Source organism: Rhinatrema bivittatum, chromosome 11 (assembly GCF_901001135.1).
Source record: "Rhinatrema bivittatum chromosome 11, aRhiBiv1.1, whole genome shotgun sequence".
Classification (NCBI taxonomy): Eukaryota; Metazoa; Chordata; class Amphibia; order Gymnophiona; family Rhinatrematidae; genus Rhinatrema; species Rhinatrema bivittatum.
In genome coordinates, this window is record NC_042625.1 from 57,935,856 (window position 1) to 57,959,608 (window position 23,753).

General features: G+C 43.6%; 1 long non-coding RNA gene across 3 annotated transcripts in view; it reads right to left on the minus strand.

Annotated features, from left to right (window-relative positions):
• The window catches only part of LOC115073491, a 52,693-nt gene that overhangs the window by 23,148 nt on the left and 5,792 nt on the right, over window positions 1-23,753 (minus strand). For all 3 annotated transcript variants that reach the window (XR_003852028.1, XR_003852029.1, XR_003852027.1), the window contains exons 2-4: window positions 21,028-21,102; window positions 15,058-15,196; window positions 9,284-9,379 (exon numbers count right to left, since the gene is read on the minus strand). This is a non-coding gene — a long non-coding RNA (uncharacterized LOC115073491). The remainder of the gene's footprint in view (window positions 1-9,283; window positions 9,380-15,057; window positions 15,197-21,027; window positions 21,103-23,753) is intronic.

The following is a 23,753-nucleotide window of genomic DNA, read 5'->3' on the forward strand; positions in this document are numbered from 1 at the left end:
CCAGCAAATCTTCACAAGAGACCACTGTTCTGTTCGTAGGTGTCACGTAGAATGTCAAAGTGGCCTCTAACCCCCTACACTCTTACCTAAACCCCACCTCGAGTTACTAGGTGGGCCTACCATAGGGATACAAATACCTACCTATGGGCCATGATATTATGGCCAGTCTCTCTCTCCCCACCCCCCCCCCGAGACCCGTTAATCCAAAGAGGTGTAGTTAAAATCAGCATTATGGCTGTGCAATAGCTCTTCGCAGACAGGCTTTTCACATGCGAAAACACCTTATCACATTTTGATAAATGACCCCCTAAAATGGAAATCACAAGTTAGACTGTATGTAATGCAGCAATGGAAAAACAGAAAATACCATCATTCCTCATAAAACATCAAACAATAAAATCAAGAACTATAAAACATCAATCACAATAGGAAAATCATACTAAAAATAAATATTTCAAAACTGCTGATGAATAGAACCTCCAGTAATTTAACTCATATACAAATTTTTGAAAATTTCCCTAACACCAATAAAATATTTCAAAAACAGCAGACATCAAATAATAATTAAAACTAATAAGGACAGAAAAAAAATCCCCAGTTCTCCATACTTGGGAACTTTTAATTCCAGTCACCTTGAGATGGTCATGAATTAGTTGTTCTCTAGCACAGTGGTTCTCAACCTTTTTTCTGTCGGGACACACCTGACAGATGGTTCTTACATACGTGACACACTGAATACATGACCATCATAGGGCTAAATGTAAAAGTACAGTTTGCATCCACAGGAACCCCCCTGACCCACAATTATGGATGTAAAGCAGAATTATGACATTCCCTGTATAACTCACCTTACAAAAATATATTCTGGTTCTAGTGTCATCTCAGTAACAGCAACACAAACTCCAACTACCAGGCTCAATAGCCCTACTTATGAAAAGACACCAATTTATCACTATTGCATGTCCTCTTGAGAAAATACAATAAATAATATCCAACAATTAAAAACTCATAAAAAGTATTTAAAATTCTCCAAACACCAATAAAATATTTCAAAACAGTAGACACATCACATAATATTCAGTAATTAAAATGGCAGTCAATCAAGAAAAATAAACTTAAAAAGCCACCTTTACTAACCCCCTCCAGCAGCTCTCCTACTCCTCTTCCATGCAGGCCAGTAGCACACACCAGAAACAGTAGTGGCTGAAGCTCTGTACTCATGGTCCTCTTCCTTAGGGCCCACGACCAGTCTCTCTGTCTCTAACACACACACATACCAGTTACACCTCCAAGACCAGTTTCTGTCTTTCACACACCAATCATCTCCCGACCAGTCTTTCTCTTACATACACACCAGTCACCTTCCCAAACAGTCTCTCTCTCTCATGCACACACACACACACAGGTTTCCCACTTCCATGTTCTATCTTACATATACAGGCTTCTCACTCCCATGCTGTCTCACATACACCCAGGTTTCTTACTCCTATGCTAGCTTGCCATGTGCACAGGCTTCTCATTCCCATAATCACTTTCTTTCTTACACACACACTCCAGTCATCTCCCTGACCAGTCACTTCCATTGTCTCTCCTATATACACACACACACACATCACCTCTCTGACCAGTTTCTCTCAATCACACACATGCTCTCTCTTGCACACTTTACATAGATGATCTCAATCAAATGCTCTCACACACAGGCTCTCATTCACAGTTACACATGCACACTCTCAATCACACATACATACATTCTCTCACTTACAGACAGGCTGGCTGTCTATCTCTCATTTCCTGCCCTGCCCCCCCTCCCCCCCCCCGAACACAAATGGTAGCTGCAGCAGCCTCCTCTAGTCCCCGCATGCCAAGAAAGAAGAATCCCATTGGCCATGGGAGGCTAATTCTGCTGTCTCCTGTGCCGATTTCTGGCTGCTTCTGATTTTGCTTCGGGCGCAAGCTATTGCCCAGGGCCGACGCTATTTTTTCGTGCGGCATGGCTCTTTCTTCTTCCCACGTACCCCACTGCACATCATTTCCTGTTCCGGGCCAGGGGGGCAGGTGCGGGAAAAAGAAAAGGCCCAGCCGCAGTTGCCATCCTCCACTAACACTGCTGCCGTTCCCATCCAGGCTTGAATGTGCTGATAGCCCGGGCGGCAACAGCAGCAGTAGAAGATTGTCCCTCTCGCTCGGTGAGGGAAAAGGGGGGGAAGAGCAGTGGGAGACCGGTTGAGAAGCGCTGCTTTGGAGGGAGGGGTGGCCATTTGGGTAGGAAGGCGGCTTGAGAATGAAAGGAGCCTGCCGCAGAGGAAAGCTGTGGGAGCTGGGAGGCAGGCATTCAGCCCGCGGTGAGGCAGCGGCAGGAAGTGTGTTGGCTGCCTCCCGCCGGCAAAAACGCAAGGGGGGCAGACGCAAATGGAGGCAGCGGGGCACAGGAGACGCAAATGGAGGCAGCGGGGCACAGGTGACCGGCCCACCGGGACATGCCCGAAGCCCCGATAGGCCAGTCTGCCCCTGGTTTTGATTACCTGTTGGAATTTAGACAAGGTATCGTCATTGGAGATTCAGTATCTGGTTTAGCTGAATGATAATCAGTGCATGAGTGCTGTGTAATCATTGACAGTAAAAAAGAAGGCACAAAGAAATCATAAAGTCTAAGAAAATTCAGGAGGGATTCTGCACCCAAGAAATAATTCAATTAAAGATTGCATTTGTGAACTTTACTGAGAACTATATGGGCTTATTAAAAACAAACATGCGTGGTGCATGTTAAGCTCACAGCTCAGCTCAGGCTGCAGAAATTTCAAGTGACTGTTAACAAAATTTCAGGTGACTGCAGCTCAGAGGCAATTAAAGTAAAATCCTGTGCATAGTGCATATTCATCTAAAAGGATGCAAGTATAAATAGCTCTAAGCCAGCTCCTAGTTGCAAAACAGCTGCTGCATAAGGGATTATCAAAGGTATGCATCTTGTTTGTAAAAGAGCTCTTAGCAAACTATGGCCACAGCCTCCACGTCGTACAAATTGGAAACCATTCTGGCACAGAGCCAAGTTTCACACACCAGGACTGACTGACTTATGTGCCTAAAAAAATCCCAAAATGTTTTTCAAAAGGTAAATGATCAAACTGTCCAAGTGGTCTGCTGCATTTTTGAGCCAGATACATCGCCAGACTTACTGACACTTTAATATTCAATTTATGTTTAATTTTTGCTTAATTTAGCTGCTGACCAGTTGTGGTTTGATTTGTGCTTTGGTAGCACTAAGGAGAGCCATAGTGCATCTCATCATATCACTCTTTCATTTCATCACAAGATAATAGAAAACCAGACACCTGCCGACACTGGACTTGTTGCAGGAAGCTTCTCTCAGTCAATGAGCTTACCTGAGCAGAGAGTTCCATCCTACTCTGCACACAACAATAATATTTGCAGAGAAATTTAAATGCATAAGCAAAGTGGTGATACTTCCTAAGGATAGTCCCCTGAGGAAGTTGAACCTTTTCATCGATAAGAATGGCCTGTTGAGAATTGGTGGCTGTCTCATCTATGCTGAATTAGACAAGGGAGAAAACCCTCTCATTGTACCAGGTCGACACCACATAACTGTGCCTGAGCGTCCTTATCATGAGCAAGTTAAACATCAAGGTCGACATTTAACAGAAGGTGCTATTAGAGCTGTGGGTTTATGGATCACTGGAGCAAAATGATGCATTGCTTCTGTATTCTTCAAATGTGTTAAGTGTTGCAATCTACATGGCAAGCATTTAGAACAGAAGATAGCAGATTTGCCAGTAGACCAATTTAGCACTGAGCCACCATTCACTTGTGTGGGTTTAGGAATCTTTGGACCATGGCCAGTTATCGCAAGCTAAACTAGAGGAGGATGTGCAAACAGCAAATGATGGGCAGTAATGTTCACATACATGACTATCCACATGGTCCACATCAAAATAATCAAGTCTATGAACATGTTAAGCTTCACGAATGCCCTTAGGAGATTCTTCTCAATCTGTGGCTTATCCAGGAAAATCTGTTCTGATTGTGGATCCAACTTTGTGAGTACCTGCAAGGAGTTGAACATCAACTCAGAAAAGATCAACATACTATTGAGGAGTATGTGAGTGAGCAGCATTGCACGTGGGTTTTCAATCCTCCTCATGCTTCACATATGGGAGAAGCTTGGGTGTGCATGATAGCGATTGGTCACTGCATCCTAAATTCCATGCTCTAAGAAACTGGAATAATATGACTCAGCCACGAAGTTCTGGTTACCCTCCTTGCAGAAGTGTCTGCCACCATTAATGCAAGATAATGGCTTCAAACTCAGTCACCTTTTCTCTTGATGCCAGGGAATAATTTTTTAAATAAAAAGGGGTTGGGGCAGAACATGTGAACAGAGGTTTTTTTTTTCATAAATATTACCTTTCAGAGGGAACTTCAGACGCCTCCAGGGGCAGCAGGAGGGTTGGACAGGGGGTCTACGAAGACGGGTTACGAGGTTTGTTGAAGGAATGTGTGTGCACTATTTGTAAATAATGCACGCAAAAAATGATAGATAATAAAACATGACATTTTTTTTCTATTGTTTAGTTTAAAAAAAACAAACATGAAATGACATAGACTATGTTATTCGAAATGAAAGCACATCCTAGTGAACTGCTGGTCTTCAAAGAGATATTTGTGTGTGTGTGTGTGTGTGTGTAGCCTCTTTGGGCCTCAAGAAGGTGCATCAGTCTTAATAGATGAGTCTGTTATTGGCGCTGAGTCTATGGATGCTTCCTCCATCAAATATTTTTGTTTTTTTTTAAATATCTAATTTTACAATAGTTGTTATTTGGAGAAATCCAAATGTCTCCTGCTACTTACTCTCCTCAGGCCAATTAAAATTTAGGAGGACTGAGCCTGTGATGTCCCTCCCTGAAAGAGTTAATGCAAACTGAAGCCTGGGAGGTTTTGCTAATTGCTTGAGGTTACACAGTGAGCTGTGTAGAGGGGAATAGAATTAGGATAGGTAAGCTGATAGCTGTGTACTATAATTACTACTCCCCACCACATTAATATGCCACCCTCCCTGTGTCCTCCATCCGTGGGCAGACACCCGGACTAATTGAAAGCCACGGCAAGCAAACAGCTCCCCAAGAAGTCTTTGTAAAGTTGCTATTTTATATCGAGGATAATTTATTAAAGGTTAACAGTGTGCCCTCAGCTGCAGAGCTATTAGCTGGTTGTGGAGTCAGAATGTTTTCCATTTCTTCTCCTTGGTGGTAGCATTAATATATTTTTGGGGGAACTAATAACAACTTGCTGCAAAAAAACTGACTGGTGTGGAATAGCATGTTACTATGGAAACAGTTCTGTCCTTGATTTCAGAGCATTTTTCTGCCATTTCTTGATCTCCTTGATGTGTGTTTCATTAATGCCAAAAGAAAAGTGGAAAGTAATCAATAGTCTAATAATTATACGGATACATTGACAATTAACTCTTAAGGGACCTAGAGTCAGAGCTGTCAGACTTTGTAGAATGAATCAGGAGAGATGACAAGAGCACAGGATCTGCAGGCTCCCAAGGGTTAAACTAACCAGAGAACCTAATGTATAGTATACGGCATTCAGTTCAGATGACTTCTCATCTACAAGTGTGCCTTTCTGTAATATATCACAAAAATTCACCCCTCCTTTCTGAATACACGACTAGAATCCTTATCCACTCTTTCATTACCTCCCTGCTTAGACTATTGAAACCTGTTCCTCACAAATCCAACAATGAGCCATCTTTCTCCACTACAATCTATCCAAAATTAAACTGTATGATTTATCTTTTGCTAAAGTCGCTACACCCATATAACCCATCTTCTCAAGCCACTACATTGGCTCTCTGTCCATTCCTGCACACAGTTCAAGCTCCTCTTACTCACCTACAAGAGCCTTCACGCTGCAGCTCCTCACTACCTCTCCTCTCTTAACACCTTCCTCCTGCACTTTGCTCATCATGCAAGTCACTCCTATCTGTGCTCTTCTTCGCTACTACCAGTTCCTGACTCTGTGCTTTCCTCCTGGCTGCACAATAGGTTTGGAATAGACTTCCTGAGCTGGTGCATCATGCTCCCTCTCTTGCCTTCAATCCTAATTAAAAATCCTACCTTTTTGAGGCTGCTTACAGCCTCATTCATTTTTAACCATTGTCTTAATAAATGAAATTCCCCACGTGTCTTTTGCCCTGTATGTCTGTCTTGATTAGCTTGTAAACTCTCCTGAGATGGGATTGTCTCTAATGTTTTTTGCATAGTGCCGTATGTGTTGAGTAGTAATAATAGTAGTACTACTCACTGCATCTCCCTGCTACCTCTCCTTTCTTATCGTGCCTTAAGTCCCTTGCTAGCACCAAATTTCACAATTTCTGCCTTGCAGCAGTGTGTGCCTGGAACAGCCTTCCTAAATAGGTGCATTTTGTTCCATCTCTGACTATATTTAAGCTTGCTTTAAGACCCACCTCTTTGAGATTGCTTTTAAATCCAAAAAAGCCCTGATTCTTCCTGATCTTGACTTTCTTATGTTAAACAAGTTTTACTGTAATATTAAATGATTAGCAGAACTTATTTTTCTTGTTTGTGTGTCTCAACTAGATTGTACGCTCCATGTAGCAGGGACTGTTTCTTTTATGTGTAGGAGGTGTCCATTATTGCTCCTAAAAAAAAAAAAAGGGTAGCCCTGTCCTTTACAAAAATATCAGAGGCTTCAACTGGTCTTAGAGCCCTGAGAATGATTGAGGTCTCACTAGATCTTGCCTTCATGTGATATCAATGTAATGTTAGTGTAACTGGAAGAAATTGAAAGAAATACTAAGAGGTTATAAAATTATGCACCCATGTGATGCTGAAGGAGTACTGATGTGTGTTGGGGCCATCTCTTTACAGAGTGGTGCCAGTGGGCCTAATTTCTTCACGGAGGTTCAGAGTCTGAAAGGACGAAGTATTCCTCAAGAATATCAGATTCTGAGGAAGAGAAAGGGATTCCCTGGAAGCTGAGAGGCAAGTATGCACCAAGCTAGAAGTTTTTAGTAACCTATATAAGCATATTAATGTTAAAATCAAACTGCCTAATTTGTTCCTAACAATCAGGTTTAATTTACACACCTAGTTTATTATTTTACATTGTTACCGTACTATGATGGCACACGAGTAATTTGTAATCTATACCACCCATATTTCTCTTTATCGTGCCCTTCTGTAAACCGTTGTGATGGTATTTAACTTAACGACGGTATCAAAAAAATGTTTAAATAAATAAGTATACTGGGAGGTGCCAGAGGAGAGGCATCCTGTCTAGGATAGTCCATAGAGTCAAAGAGTTATTAAAACCAATCCAACCAGAGATTCCAGAGAGAGAAACAGAGAAAAAGGAACAAGGAAGAGAAAAGATCTGCAATATCCAACAGGAGCTGAGAGAACTCATGGTAGAAGGGTACCTGCCCCTAAGAGCCTGTTTGGGAGGGAGTGTGAGCTTTATATTTAACTTGAAATCGTCGGTTCAGTGTGCTGCGGCAGTCAAAAAAGCAAACAGAATGTTGGGAATTATTAGAAAGGGAATGGTGAATAAAACGGAAAATGTCATAATACCTCTGTTTCGCTCCATGGTGAGACCGCACCTTGAATACTGTGTACAATTCTGATCGCCGCATCTCAAAAGAGATATAATTGTGATGGAGAAGGTACAGAGAAGGGCGACCAAAATGATAAAGGGAATGGAACTTCCCTATGAGGAAAGACTAAAGAGGTTAGGACTTTTCAGCTTGGAGAAGAAACGGCTGAGGGGGGATATGATAGAGGTGTTTAAAATCATGAGAGGTCTAGAACGGGTAGATGTGAATCGTTTTTTTACTCTTTCGGATAATAGAAAGACTAGGGGGCATGCCATGAAGTTAGCATGTGGCACATTTAAAACTAATAGGAGAAAGTTTTTTTTCACTCAACGCACAATTAATCTCTGGAATTTGTTGCCAGAGGATGTGGTTAGTGCAGTTAGTATAGCTGTGTTTAAAAAAGGATTGGATAAGTTCTTGGAGGAGAAGTCCATTACCTGCTATTAATTAAGTTGACTTAGATAATAACCATCGCTATTACTAGAAACGGTAACATGGAATAGATTTAGTTTTTGGGTACTTGCCAGGTTCTTATGGCCTGGATTGGCCACTGTTGGAAACAGGATGCTGGGCTTGATGGATCCTTGGTCTGACCCAGTATGACATGTTCTTATGTGGACTTGTGTTACAGTGCTGGTGCATTGTTCTGATGTGTGCCAGAATTTCTTTGGTCTTTGCTTTACCCTGCAATCACTTAAAGTAAAGAACTTTATTTCTGAATAACAACCTGGGAGTACAGAGTGATTTTTTTTTCTGATGGTGTGAACTTTACTGGTGAGCAGGAAGAGGCTTGAAAAGACTGAACTTACCCTCCCTGTGTGGGAAACCTGGAAGGTCATGGAGCCTTGCATGGTCCATGATCCTCCCCTGTCCCCATGCTCAAGAGCTCAGGGGCTATATATGTAGCTAGAGAGTGCGGCCTAATAGGGCCTCTGGCGTGGCATAATTTTCCAATCCCACTAAAACTGTGGCTGCGATTGTGGTGCTGATCTGACAGGATATCTGAGTATCCTAGCAGGAATTTATGCTAGATACTGAATTTTCAGCTATTCTATAAGAATTAGATTAGCATATACCATATTACTAGGGCTGTACCCATTATCCAGTTTTGTATTCATAGGTTTGAGGCTCCCCTCTGTGTGGCTTTCAGTAAGTCCCTTTACCTCCCTATGCCTCAGTTCTAATCCTCAGGTCAGCCATTGACTCTCTCTGTCACTTTTATCTCTCTAGGCCTCTGGGGTTTGACTTCCTGGTTTGCCTTTGGACTTGCCTTGTGATTATTTTTTTTTTTTTTGTGTCTTGCTTTGGTTAAAATTGCTACTAGATAAATTTATGACTAGAAAAAAATACTGAATAGTGACAGTATACATACTTCATATAAAAGCATGTTAAAACAACCAAGTAGAGATAATAAAGTGATAGGAATGCAGTTTGTTTCTTGATATATTATATTTTAAAAGACCATTTTTTTCCATAACAGTATTTGGCCAAACCAAGTAGTGCATCTATGTCTTGCTAATTGAACCACCTGAATACCAAATCATTCATCCTGCAAATCCCCTATTTATTACAGAAAACATTACATTTTCCTAGAGTTTAAGAGCTCTCCCAACCCTCACTCCTCATTTACACACACACACATACCTCGTAACTAATCACTCATGTCTGATGGAGCAGATGGGACTTGGGACTCCGAGGTGTATATTAAAGGGAGCTGGGAACAGACATCTCCTGCTGGCTCTTCAGTCATTGCCGCAGTGCCCAGAGAAACAGATGGTACAAGAAGAGAAGGAAGAGGAGAACTTAGAACATGAACACTTTGGAAAACTGTTAAACTTGTATATGCATGTCAGGATATTAGGGCCTCCTGCAAGTACATCACTATCATCCATGATTTCACAGCCATGCTTTATTCAGCACTTAGCACATGTCTTGGCTTACATAGGATGTTTCATTTCATTTCATATTTATATACTGCACACACAAAGCATATCAAGGTGGTTTACAACAGATAAACAGCATAAAAATACATTAAAACTCTCTCATAACCCAACCATCCTACCCCACTTAAATATTAAAACAAAATGTTAACTGAATTATCTTCATGTACGCTATATATTACTACTTACTTGGGTCAAGATCTCATGGGTCTGTTTCCCAGGCTGCACAACTTGGCCTTTAGCCCTTGAATTGCTCAGAACACTGAAGTACTCCCAGAGCTTTTTTTCTGAAGCCTCGAGGACCAATCAAGTTCTCCAGGGATGAGATCACCGGGTTTATATTTAAGCTCTAAGCAAACTCCACTAGCCCAAACACACTGTGGTGCAGAGGCAAAACACCTCCCTTCATCCCATGCAGACCCCTGCTCTAAGAGTGGTTCTGATGCTTCTGCCGTTACAATAGATTTCTTAGGAAAAAAATTCTACTTTGTTCTTTTAACAGTGTTATCCCTTTCAAGCATCCGTACAAGACTTTCAGATTATACAAAGTTACTTATATACATCTGCACTGAGACTTCCAGCTGTTCTAAATTGACTGATTAAAAATTATTTTTATTCCCATGTTCATTTACTGCCCAATGGATGTAGATGATGAATTTCAACCTGTGTTCTCCATAATCATTACATTCTTGGGCAATTAGAAATATGATGCAGAATTGGTTGGTAACTGCCTATATATCCCAGGCCCAAATTCTGGTCATTGGATGATGAAAAATCACCTTTAAATTTACTTCTCCCCCTATGGTTTTTTTTGCATCCAAGGGTACATATATCCAATAGTATAATCCCTCTCATCTCTGTAAAATTTATTCAACTTCAATTCCTTAAGTCTCCATTTTAAACATATCAAGCTGCTTCTGATATTCCCCAACCTGGGTATCAAACACCTCTTTAGATTTGAGGAAACTTATATTTATCCTTCCCTGCTGTTTAGGTACATATCATTTTGGAAAAGATTTATTGATGTTTTATTTTGGATATGGATGGGGAGTGATGAGCAATTGATGGAGTTTGGACAATGGATTAACTCAATGGATAACAACTTGGAATTTACCATACAGTCGAGTAATAGAATGGTTACATTTTTGGATATGGTAGTATATTGGGTAGGAGGAAGGTTGGTTACCTCAGTACATGTTAAACCGACAGACAGAAATTCTCTCTTATATTTTGATCATTTCCACCCATGTAGATTAAGGGAGAGTATACCAATAAGCCAGTTCTTAAGGTATCATAGGATTTGTACTTCTATTGAGGAGTTAAAGATGAGGGCTCAAGGGCTTATTCAGAAATTTGTTAGTTGGGGGTTATCCTAAGAGGTATGTCAAGAGGGCGTACAAAAGGGGATTGTACGCTAACAGAGATGACTTATTAATTAAGACAGCATGCCCGTGGGTGGATAGAATAATATGCTGTATCCCCTATTCATCTAGAATTCTGAACATAAAAAACATTACAGTATTTTAAAACATTGGACGGTATTGAAGTCAATCCCGGGATTTGACGTTAGCCCTGTGTTTGCCTTTAAGAAAGGAAGAAATTTGAGGGCTTTAGTATCTAGTAGGATCAGGGATCAGGGATCAGGAATGTGGTGAAAATATGGACCAAACCACATGTTCTGGTTGCTCTGTGTGTGATAATGTTTTGGGTATTGAGAAATTCCAGCATCCATTTCTGAAGTCCTCTTATGTAATCAAGGGATGTTTTTCTTGTGTATCGGAGACAGTTATATACACTATTGTATGCCCATGTAATTTATTGTACATTAGGCATACAAAGCGTGTGATACAATGGAGGATTGTTGAACATAAGAGTAATTTGCGAATTCAGAAGGAGGGAGCTCCGCTTGTATCTCATCGGAATAGTGCTAACCACCGGATAGATGATCTTAAATTCTTTGTGATTTTACAAATTAGTGACATATATCGGGGTGATGTGACCCAGCTGTTGTGGCGAATGGAGCAGAAATTTATTTTTCAGTGAAGAACATTTCATCCGTGGGGGTCTGAATAATGATGTTGAGCGGGAAGCTTTTTATGCTTGAGTTAGAGGGAAATCGTATCCAATTGCTTTTTGTAAAATATTATATTACTGTGAAGCCATATGGGAGTGGGTTTGTAGTAGTTGTTGGTTAGGATGGGATATTTTGTGAATGGGGGTTGTTATTAGGAAGGGATTGAAGGCATGGGAGGTGGTTGGTTCGGTTGAGTGGGGTGGGAGTGTTTTTGATTGGTTTGGGAGTACGTTTAATGACGTTGCCATGCATGTTGACGTGCAGAGATGGTGGTGCCCAGAAGTAATGGACTTCCCCCGTGCTTGAGAAGTGTTTGTGGCGGCATGAAGGATTAATATCAGGTATTATTCTATGGGAGGAATATGGATGATTGTGGAAGATTAGGGGATGTGTGATGGTATATTTTATGTTTATATTTAGAAAAGGAAAGTGCCGCGTAGAAGGAATTGCTGCTATACTGAGGTGAATGAGAGTATTTGTGAACGGTGGAGATGCAGTAGGTATATTTATAGTAACGAGGGGTGAAAAGGGAAAAAAAGGGGAGGGGTTGTGAGTTAGTAGTGGTTTATATGATGAGGTTTGATTTTAATTTTTGTAGTGATTTCGTGTTGGGAGACTAACGGGGGAACTGTGGGAATAGAAGATCGCTATGGACATGAAGAGGTTATGAGGAGAATAATTAGTAAGTGGTAATAATGGTTTAGAATAATTATACTATTATGAAACTAGGGAAGGGTACCATTAATGATTCTTATATATTATAGGTATAGAGGTTGACATTCGGACGACATGTAAAAAGTGGAGATTGCAGTTTTGGAAATTGTTTGCGTAGAAGAGATTGATTCAGGGATTTGAAGGGAATGCTGCAGGAATATATCCCCTGATGAAGCCCGAGTGGGGTGAAACAAGGGTCCTTGTTGGGAAGTGGGAAAGCATATTGGGATTTTAGATGAAGGTTTTAGATATATATGATGTGTGTATGGTATGATGTATGAGTGTGTGGTAAGCGCAAGAGCTGCTTATATGTTTTTGTGACATGTTTATATGGGAATATGATTATGATGATGTAAAGTTGTGGAATGTTTCGTTGATATGTCCATAGGTATTAACTATGACTGTATATGGGATTTTGAAAAAATAATGTGTATATGGTGTATTATGTATACACAAGCCGTTAAGCCCGTTAAAACGGGCTACATCCCTCTGTCTCTCACCTCCCCCTCATTCTCTCTCCCCTCCACCCCCTACCTCCCTCCCTCTCACCCACTCCTCCCACTCCTCCCTCTCCTCCCACTCAGTCCCTCCCTCCCTCCCTCTCACTCTCCCTCAGTCCCACTCCCTCCCTCCCTCATTCTCTCTCCCCTCCACCCCCTACCTCCCTCCCTCTCACCCACTCCTCCCACTCAGTCTCACTCCCTCCCCCCTCTCCCTCAGTCCCACTCCCTCCCTCCCTCAGTCCCACTCCCTCCCTCCCTCCTTCTCTCAGTCCCACTCACTCTCCCAGTCCCACTCCCTCCCACTCCCTCTCTCCCTCTCACTCAGTCCCACTCCCTCTCTCTCCTCCCCTCTCACTCAGTCCCTCACTCTCTCTGTCAGTCCCTCCCTCTCTCTCTCCTCCCTCGCTGCCACCGCCGTTAAAAAGGGCTACATCCCTCTGTCTCTCACCTCCACCCCCTACCTCCCACCCACTCCTCCCTCTCCTCTCTCAGTCCCTCCCTCCCACTCAGTCTCACTCCCTCCCCCCCTCCCACTCTCCCTCAGTCCCACTCCCTCCCTCCCACTCTGTCCCACTCCCTCCCTCAGTCCCACTCCCTCCCCCCCCTCCCTCTTTGTCCCACTCTCTCTCTATCTCCCTCCCCCCCTCACTCAGTCCCCCCCTCTCCCTCCGTCCCACTCCCTCCCTCCCACTCACTCAGTCCCACTCCCTCTCTCCCTCTCTCAGTCCCACTCCCTCTCTCTCCTCCCCTCTCACTCAGTCCCTCCCTCTCTGTCAGTCCCTCCTTCTCTCTCTCCTCCCTCGCTGCCGCCGCCGCTACCACCGGACGCCGCCGCCGCTGCCTCCCGCCGCCGCCGCTACCACCCGCCGCCGCTGGATGCCGCCATGCCGCTGCCACCCGCCGCCGCTACCACCGGACGCCGCCACCCAACGCCGCCGCTGCCACCGGACGCCGCCACCCAACGCCGCTGCCGCTGCCACTGGACGCCGCCGCCGCTGCCACTGGACGCCGCCATTGTTTTTTCTTTTTTTCTGACGCTGGCTCAGAGCGACGTGCTCGCCCGCACATGCGCGGTAGAGCTGGTCTCTACTGCGCATTTGCGGGCCGTCGGTCACAGGCCATTTATAAGGTAGAATTCTTTGTGGTTAAATGGTATATAATAAATAAAAATACTGCACTTTGATACTGATGTATAAGATACGTGTATGATTAGATTGATGATGCCCCTATATGTATATGCGGTATACTATGTTCAGTACGGGAATGTGATATACTCTCTATGTTATATATCTATAAATGAGTCACCAGACACCAAGAAATATCCACAACTGGTATCAAAGAAACCAGCACTTGATGCCCCCAGCCAGTCCAAAAAGTTCAGTTGGGGTAAAATTCGAACTCAGAGCCTGCAAAGGACTCAGTTAAAGGACTGGATATGTGCACTGTGCAAACAGCACACTGGGTTGTGGTTGTAGTGCTGTCGTGGGTAACCCTAGTACTGGGGGTTGAGAAAGACCCTGGACCCCAAGCCTTGTTGATGAGAGGCTAGAGGAGGGGAGTGGCAAAATAAAGTACCTCCCTGGTTAGAATCCAGGGGGAATGAAAACACTTGGACCAACAGGTCCAAGTACAGGGGAAGGGTATGTGAGAGAGTGCCCTGTGTTTTCCCCTATAAACCTGTGCAGGGCCAGGCTAGATACCTGGTCCACCTTAAATCCCCTAGAGGAAGAATGCTTTATGGGTGGGACCCTACTGGGCAGGAAGAGCTCAGAGGGCATGTCCAGTTTGAGAGAAATAAGAGCTGGGACCTAGGTGGGGATAGGGAGGCCCCGTACATCTCCAGGAGAAGGCAGCTCCTGAAATATTGCTGACCTAACCCAAGGTATTGAAAATAGACTGCCTATCTTTTAGTAGTGTATTACTGACTGTGTTAACTTGCAAGAAGAAAAGCTGGAGTCAGCATGTTTCCTGTCTCCAGAGAGTGAAGTTTTGCTCAGCCATCCTCACAACAGGAAATAGAGATTAGGATTAAATGGTCTGTTTTTACAGTGGAAAAAGGTAAACAGTGGACTGGCTATCTCAAGGGTATAAAGTGGAGCTAAAGGTATAGAGAGTGTGGTCAGTTTGAGTTGGCTCTTAAAGAGTAAGAAGCTATTTTTCCTTTCACCCTGCTGAGTGTGGACTTACTAAAACCACTTGGTATTTTTTCCTGTGTTTAGAAGAGATTGTTTGAATTCTGCTGCCTTCCCAGACTCCTTGGCGGCTGACATTCTCCATGCAGCAGGGAGTTGCCATTGGATGCTCTGACGTGTGTGATACCAGGACCCTGCGAAGAAACATTAAAGACATTAAAGATTATATTGCACCTTTAATCACCAACATAGTAAACGCTTCACTATCACAAGGCTTATTTCCAGAGTCCATTAAGAAAACATCTATCTTACCCATCCCCAAAAAGAAAAATCATGATCCCTCAGACTTATCCCACTATTGTCCGATTGCCACACTACCCTCCATAGCCAAAATCATAGAATCTGTTGTGCTTCACCAAGTCTCCAACTACATAGAGGACAACAACATACTACATAATAACCAGCATGGATTCAGAAAAGGACATAGCACAGAATCTCTACTTATCTCATCTTTTGACACCATCATTAGAGGTTTTGACTCTAACACGAATTACATCTTAGTACTAATCGACATATCTGCAGCTTTTGATAAATTAAAGAGCAAAATGTCATGGTTTAAAGTATCACAAATAGGTATCGCTGGAATAGCATTACAATGGTTCTCAACCTTTATTTCAAATCGTCCACAAAGAATCACAATTGGAAAATCAAAATCCGAATGGTACACCACCAAAACAGGTGTACCGCAAGGCTTATCACTCTCGGCTCTCCTAGTCAATATATACCTTTTACCCTTGTGTCGTCTCTTAGCTGGCCTCAACCTAAACTTTAAAGTCTATGCGGATGATATACAGTTCACTATTCCATTTTCTGAATCCTGGTCCAAAACCTTTTCTCTACTACAACTTTACTTAACAATAAAAGCTTGGCTATCCCTGAGATCCAAGACGCTGCGGCCTGATCGGGCCTACCTGGCTCCTGCCCACGGCGTTTCCTCCTCAAGGGAAATGCCACTGATGCGCTGTAGCTGGCCCCTCCCCCTAGCTCGCGCAGTGGCTCAGCATTTAAAGGGGCCAGCGCATGAAAATTAGCACCGCCCCGGGGATGACATCAGACGCTCTCAGGGTTTAAAACCCTGCAACTAGCTACACTCCTGGCCTTGCAACGAGGTTGACTCCATGGAGTGTGCTAGTTGCCTGCTGTTCCTGTCTTACTCTTCCTTCTGACTTTGGCTCGTCCACTGGCTTCTGTCTCCGGCTTGTCCCCTGGCTCCCGACTTCAGCTCGTCTCCTGGTATTCCGCTCACTGCCTGCCTCGACCTTGGTTCGCCTTCAGTTTCTGCTGTCAGCCACCTGCCCTGAATCCTGGTTTGTTCCTTCCTTCTGCTCTTCTTCGTCTAGACCACTCCGTCCAGGAGGCCTCGCCTAAGTCCAAGTGGCTCGGGTCCTCACAGGCTCCTCCTGGGGGGACCTCAGGCTTCCAGTTGTGAAGTTCCAGTTGGCTTCCTGGTTCCAGCTTTTCCTCTTCTCCGCGCTCCTGGACTTCTCTTCGGATACTCGCCCTCAGGAGACCGTACATAAGTCCAAGTGGCCCGGATCCTCAAGGGCTTCTCCTGGGGGGATCTCGGGCTTCCAGTGGTGAAGATTCGGCTGGTCTCCTGGCTTGGACCACCTCCCGGCTACAACCTCCATGGTGGGCCTTCCCACGGTGCGCCATCATCAGTTCTAGCCGGCTCAAGGGTCCACAAATCCAACAATCCCATAATAGATTAAAACTAAACACTTCAAAAACAGAGCTAATTTACTTAACAACAGTACCAGACTCAGTTCATCAACCGCCACAAAAATTCATATTTGAAAACCAACACATACCTATAAAATCTCATGCAAATAACCTGGGAATGATCATCGACTCTAGATTATCAATGACTAACAACATATCAGAAATAGTTTTAAAAAATCCTTCTTCAAATTACATGTTAAAAAAACCTCAAACCCCTATACCTATCATCTGACTTTCATTCAGTCACACAAGCTTTAATTCTAGCAAACCTAGATTATTGCAGTTCTTTATATTTAGGACTACCCACATCAACAATATATCCTTTGCAGCTCATCCAAAAAGCCACAGCAAGAACTCTATTCAACCTATCATGTAAAGAACATATAACGCCTATATTACAGCAGCTTCACTGGCTCCCAGTAGCCCACCGCATCACCTATAAAATCCTGTCCATCATTCACAATCTGTTATAACTAACTCCATCTGGCTCTGTTCTTTACTGTGAATATATAAACCCACCAGACAACTCCGTTCCATGGACAAGTGTATACTAGAAATTCCGTCAGTAAGAACCGTAAGTTTAGCATTAACTCGAAAGCGAGCCTTTTCCGTGGCAGGTCCGACCTTGTGGAACTCCCTCCCCGAACAAATACGTTTAACGTCAAACTCCAAAGAATTCAAGAAAGTATTGAAAACCTACCTGTTTACTAGTGCTTATAACACGCAATAATTATTACCCTTTATTCTTGAGACTGCGTTGTTTTAGACTAAATTTAAATGTAAATATGATGTATTTTAATTGCCCATTCGTTGTTGTATTGTGAATGTTTTATTGTAAACCACTTAGACAGTTGGACTACTGTCCAACCGCACATTGGCGGGAGAGTCAAGAACCCAGCTCAATGATGTCACATGTTCAAGACTACTTAACCCACCTGGACTGGGATTTGTTGCCTCAGCAAGACAGTCTCCTGGTTCCTACTCCTCTCAGTTCCAGTCTTCTGTCTTGCTCAAGCCCTCCTGCCTGGTTCCTGTCTTCAGCTTCTGCCTGGTTCCATCTTCTCAGGCTTCAGCTTTGCTCAATCTTCGCCTATGACTCCACTGCAGTCTTCAGCTCCACTTCAGCTTCAGCCTTGTCTCAAGCCATCAGCCTTGCCCTTGTCTGGCTTCAGCCCCAGCCTGGTCCTTGTATAGACTTTTGAACTCGGTCATAGTCTGGCCCATGCCAAGACTCACTCACCCACTGCTGGTGTGGGTCTCAGGACTCTACCTACGAGGCTGAGGGACACATGCATATGCATTTCCTTACAAGTATACTCCCTATCTGATGGAGTCTGCCTCATTTTTGAAGAGAGAGATTTTGGACAGGTTTTTTTTATAAGTTTTTTCTTGTTCTGGGGAACACTCTGTGCTTTGGAGAGGGACAAGCCCCCAATCCAAAGAGCAGAGGCTGGAGACCTGTGAGCTATCTTTCTACTCCCTACAGGATACAAGACCAGTGACAGCATGACCTAGCATGAGGTATTTTTGGACTTAGCAGATTGGATCTTCCCTGCTTTTGGTTAATGTGGAGATTTTTTTTCTCACCCCTCCTCACAACTTGGAGTAATGAGATAGAGAACTTTGGTCGTTACTGGAAACATCAGACTTTTTTTTCCCAGAAAATTCCCAGAAAGAGAGTAGAGGAGCAAAACATCAAGATTTGGAGATCTCCACCCCAAAGGGATCAGGACAAGACAGTGGGCAAAAGACAGAACTATGGACTCAGGTGGGATCTTTTCGTGGCATGGGGCCTTCCACCCCCATCTTACCGGGCTGTTTCCACACAGATGAGGAAGCAGTGGCAAATTCCCTCCCAGGAGCTAGAGAGATGAACATAAACACCCAGCAGAGAGAATTTGTAAATAGTTCCGATGTACAGTTTAATTTGTGGATCGTATGTGGGACAATGATTGACATTTTGAAAATAATCAGTACATTTTATTTGAACACCCAGTCTGTGTCCAGCCTGTCTGTACCTGAGGAGGATTCCATGTCAGAGAGTTACACACGCGTAAGGAGAAACACTCGATCACCTAGGCCACAAAGGTTTTCCTTTTCCCCCACAGCAAGAACTGCCCCCCCCCCCAGGGATCAGAAACAAGGGGAAATGGTATGGAGAGAGTAGCCGCAAAGAAAAAAAATACTTTTATGGCCCAAGCGGAAATGGCGAATCCCCCGACAAAGGATTATATAAGCTTATCTTCAGTACTAATGTAGAACCTATAGACAACAGAGTAAACTGAAGGGTATGGATCCCAGAGTTGAAAAGTATTAGACTTTTCTGCTTTGCTTTTAATGGCACTGTGCTAGAAGCCCTCCAGCACACTCTCATAGGACTCAGTCTGAAAGCAATGAGTTTTCAGAGTCTTTTCTCTTCTACTTATTCTCCGTCATGAAAGCTGTCTCCCTTTTTCTTTCACTTACTCTCTTGTGGAGCCATTTACATTCTTTTTTTCATTTTCCATGCTCTGCACTGCTGGGCAAATGTTCCCAGAGAAGAGATGGTGTTTAGTTTCCTGTTCCACTACTTACTGTGGATTGTTAGTCAAAGTGTGGATTGCATTTGCAGAAGCTTGGGGTACTCAGGAAACATCACCACCTTAGATACTTCCAAGTACTTTTGCTTCTGCTCAGGCATACAGATGAGAAATGGAGAGCTCATACCCTCCAGTTCAAGACTCATTTGGTTCCTTCTCTGCCTTGACAGAAGATTCATTGTGATCAGCCACAGGCAAACATCCAGAGACAGCCAAATTCATCACAAATGCAGATTTGAAGGGGAAAGGGAAGGGATCATTAATTAGCATGCATCATCCAAAGATGAAAGTTTAAAAATAACTAATATCTTTTACATCTATACATTATCCAGGAGTAAGTAATAAGAGAACAAAACTCCCCATTGGGATTTTCAATTATTATTATTGATTTTGGTTTGCTCAAGCCATTCTGTAGGCAAAGCCCACACCCAACATGGTTTGGTTTGAACTTAATAACATAATACATAGTATCAATATAATAGCATAACATATTATAAATACATCATAAATTATAAATACAATATAAAATATCCTTATTATATTCTTACCCACCTTCTACTCTCATTATGGGGCTGGAATAGACTGTAATAACAAAAACAATATCAGAATTACACTGACCTTGCCTGGACACCGACCCTTCTATCTTGCTGCCACCTCTGGCCCCAGAATTTCACTTACACCACTGTTCTGAGTTCAGGCAATACACACACACACACACACACACACACGGAGACTTGCCTGTACTCCCACAGGCCTACCTCGGGGCTAATTCTCAGGAAGAAGAGAAATATTGAGGGGCTTTTATACCTTACAGCTTCTCCAACATACAAATAAAGATGAGTCATTACACCAGGATCCAGGTATTGGATGTTATGGAGATCTGATAAGCAACAATGATGCTGATATTCTTACAGCTCTGCTTATCTTTACTCTGCTTGGAGCAAGAATGAGCCCCCCCCCCCCTCCCTTTCATTGTTCTTATCATAATTCAGCACATCTGTTTGGGTCTATTTGGTGTTTGTCTCCCAGGGCCCTGCAACTCCCAATTTCTTATAGGACCTTGACCAATAGTTCTCATGGGATCAGCACATAAGCATTTCTTGAGTATAAACTTCTGTATAGCCCTTAGAAGCAATAATGACCATAGTTCCCTGAGACATATAGAGCAAACTTTCTAATAATAACAGCATTTGGAGCAGGTGTCAGACATCTTCCTTCTCTGTGGTCTTTCTTCTCACTGCGTTGCTTTGCTCCTACCAATCCAATTTTTAAAAATTATTAACCGACGCTATTTCTGCTGCTGTGGCTTCAAGCCATTCTTGCCATATTATAGTGCACCATTCGCTCCACTGCTCTGTGCATGTGCAAGAACTGGCAAACGCCTTTGGGGGTATATAGGATACCCTTCTCGCTGCATTGCTCTGCTCCTACCATTCTAGTTCTTAAGATATACCAGCACCACTGCTGTCACAGCTTCCATTCCAAGCTGGCCTCGGTACCTGTGTGTGCTTTCTTCTACTCCAGCTGTGCTCAAGGTTCTTGCCAAATCCCCTTCTCCTGCAGTACCTGCCCACTTTTCGTCATGCCCTAGCCATACATTGCTTTGAAAACTTACTAAAACACTCCTCCAGATTGTAATACCATTCTTCATCTATAATACTCACCTTCTTGTCATCTCTCGCTCTTGCCATGGCTATCCATTCTTTTGCACACTTGCAGTACCGCTCCATGAACCATAACTAATTTAACAGAAGGCAAGGGATTACTACCCTTAATCAATAAGACTTGATGCTTTTGACGCAATTACAACATAACTCTTTGCTTTAACAGCAGTGGGGGATGGAAGAGGAACTGGATTCAGACGACAACCAAAATGGGCCCTGACTTTTACAGTCTGGGATACTGATAGGCAGACATAAGTGAAAAAGCACAGGACTGCTTCTAAGTCCAAGTCCATATGCAAAGCATATCAGCACTGTCTGAATTTTTAAGAAGGCTCATCACCCAGTAAAAATGTTACTAGCAGTACATTTTTTTTATGGGTTATCATAAGGTTTGGGAATAACTGCATGGAGCAGCTGTTAATACCCTTAAAAGAAACATGGGGGGGTAACCTGCATGCCACGGCAGATACTACCATAGGAAGCTTGTTGGGCACGCTGGGTGGACTATTTAGTACTTTTCTGCTGTCATTACTATGTTACTAGGTTACATTTCCAGACAAAATAAATGCTTGATACTAAAAAAAACCAACATTGTACTAAAGGAGAAAATGACAAAAACAGCATTACTAATAGAAACGTCAGTACTAAGCAACTATTCTGTGTAACAACAAAGGCTCAGCAGTGCCACATAATATGGCATTAGGTTGAAGCTGCTGAGCCTTTGTCTTTTTTTTTTTTTGTGGGAGGTTGGTAGGAGAGGGGGCAGGAAGTAGACAGCAACAGGAGGAGTGGGAGCAGAGAGAAGAGAGGAGAGAGGCCAAAAGGATAGAAGGGGGGATGGGACAAGGTGCAAGAGCAAGAGGAAGTGGAGCTGGGAGAAAGATTTGGGGAGGAAAGGGGGATGGGGAGAGATGTATGGTGCTAAGGAGGGGTTAAGAGTGAGATGGAAAGAGAGCAAGGAATGGGGATAGACAGAGAAGAGATGCTGAAGTAGAAGGGGAGGGGGGCGAAAGAGGAAGGGGCTGAAGGGGAGTCAGAAGAGATAGAGGAGAAGTCTGGGGACCAGGTCTGCCTCCAAGAAAAACAGCAGAGGCTCTGCAGCCCTAACCTAATACGGTTCTGTGTTGGTTCTGCCACGCCTTTGCTGTTTTTCTTGTGGGTGGTAGGGGTAAGGAGGAGGTGGGGCAGGGGGAAAAGAGACAGCAACAGAAGGAGTGTGGGGGCAGGGGCAAGGAGAAGGAGGGGGGCCAAAAGAGAGGAGGAGAAGGCAGGTAAGGTCGAAGGGAGAGAAAGTGTTATATAAGGGAGGTCAAAGGGAGCAAGGGTGGAAGGAGAGACTGGAGCTGAGGAGAGAGGCTGAAGGAAGAAGAGATGGAAGGGGGAATGAGGTGAGATGCTAGTGGAGAGAGTAGAAAGGCCTTCTCCCCCCCACCACCCTGGTATTTTCCCTCCCTCCCCCACAAAACTTGGTTCCTTCCCTCCCTCCCTTTCCCCAGTTTGCTCCTTTCCCCATCCACCAAGCCCTTCACTCACCCCACAGCAATCCCCAGTTCACGCCCTCCCTGCCCCCTCGGGATCCCCTCACTCACTGGATCATATCATTTTGAAACAAAGAAAAACTCTTCCGTGGTGTCTTCTCTCTTCCCTCCCCCCTCCTTCACTGCTCAAAGTGCACCATTCAGGCCCTAGCAGGGGAGGAGCTCTTCTTTGCTTCAAAATGATGTGACCCAGTGAGTGAAGACTGCGCCGTCCGCTGCCACCAATGTCTTCTTTTTCTGGGGCGGGTATGAAGGAGATGGTGATTACCGGCTCAAATTTCTTTTTTTTTTTTGGGAGGGAGGCATGGCCCCCTGCAGCCCCCACCCCTGTTCCAATGCCCATGTCTTATCCTGCTAAATTTTAGACAGCTAACGTATTATCCAGCTAGAATTTAGCAGGATAACTTCTGAGTTATCTACTTAAATGCTTTTGAATATGGACCTCAGCATTTTTCTTTACCAGGAATTTGTTTAAAGCCCATAAGTCCAGGACAGGGTGGAGTCCTCCTGTTCTAATTGGGATCAGAAATACTTGGAGTAAAAACCCTGCACCCTTTCTCCTGGTGGAACAGATTTGACTGCATTGGCCTCCATGAGGGAAGAGTTCCTTCTGTAGCAGTTCCTGTTTGGTGAGAAGCAGACCATGAGCCTCTCTGTGGGTGATTTGGTGGGTTTCTTATACATGTCGAACCCCTCGCTCTTTCAGCATAATAAAATGAACTCCCTTCGGCTAGAGTGGCTGAGGTATGCTAATGAAAATGGGGTTTCAGATGTTATTAGAGGGGTTACCCCATTAAGAAAACCAAGAAGGGGAGAGCGGAAAGGGAATTCTCCTTCCAACTAAGTCTCCTTTAAAATGGAAAAATAGGTCCAAAACCCACTCGGCACACCCCTTACAGGTAGAGGGGGAAGGCAGAACCCAAATTACAAGAGCACACTTTTAAAAAGATGAAAACCCTTAGAGCATTCAAGAAACTTAAAAACTGATGAATTTTATTTTTAAGTAAGAATTATCAACGTTGTATCTACCATGAATAATATTTTAACAACAAAACAATGTGACGTCACCAGTAGGACCTGGTTGAACCCTTTGATCGATTAGAGAGAGAGAGAGAGAGAAAAGGTTAGAGTGAAGGGAGAATCTATTCAAAAACAGCCCCTCCTTCTGCAGGGTCTCGAATGGCCAGC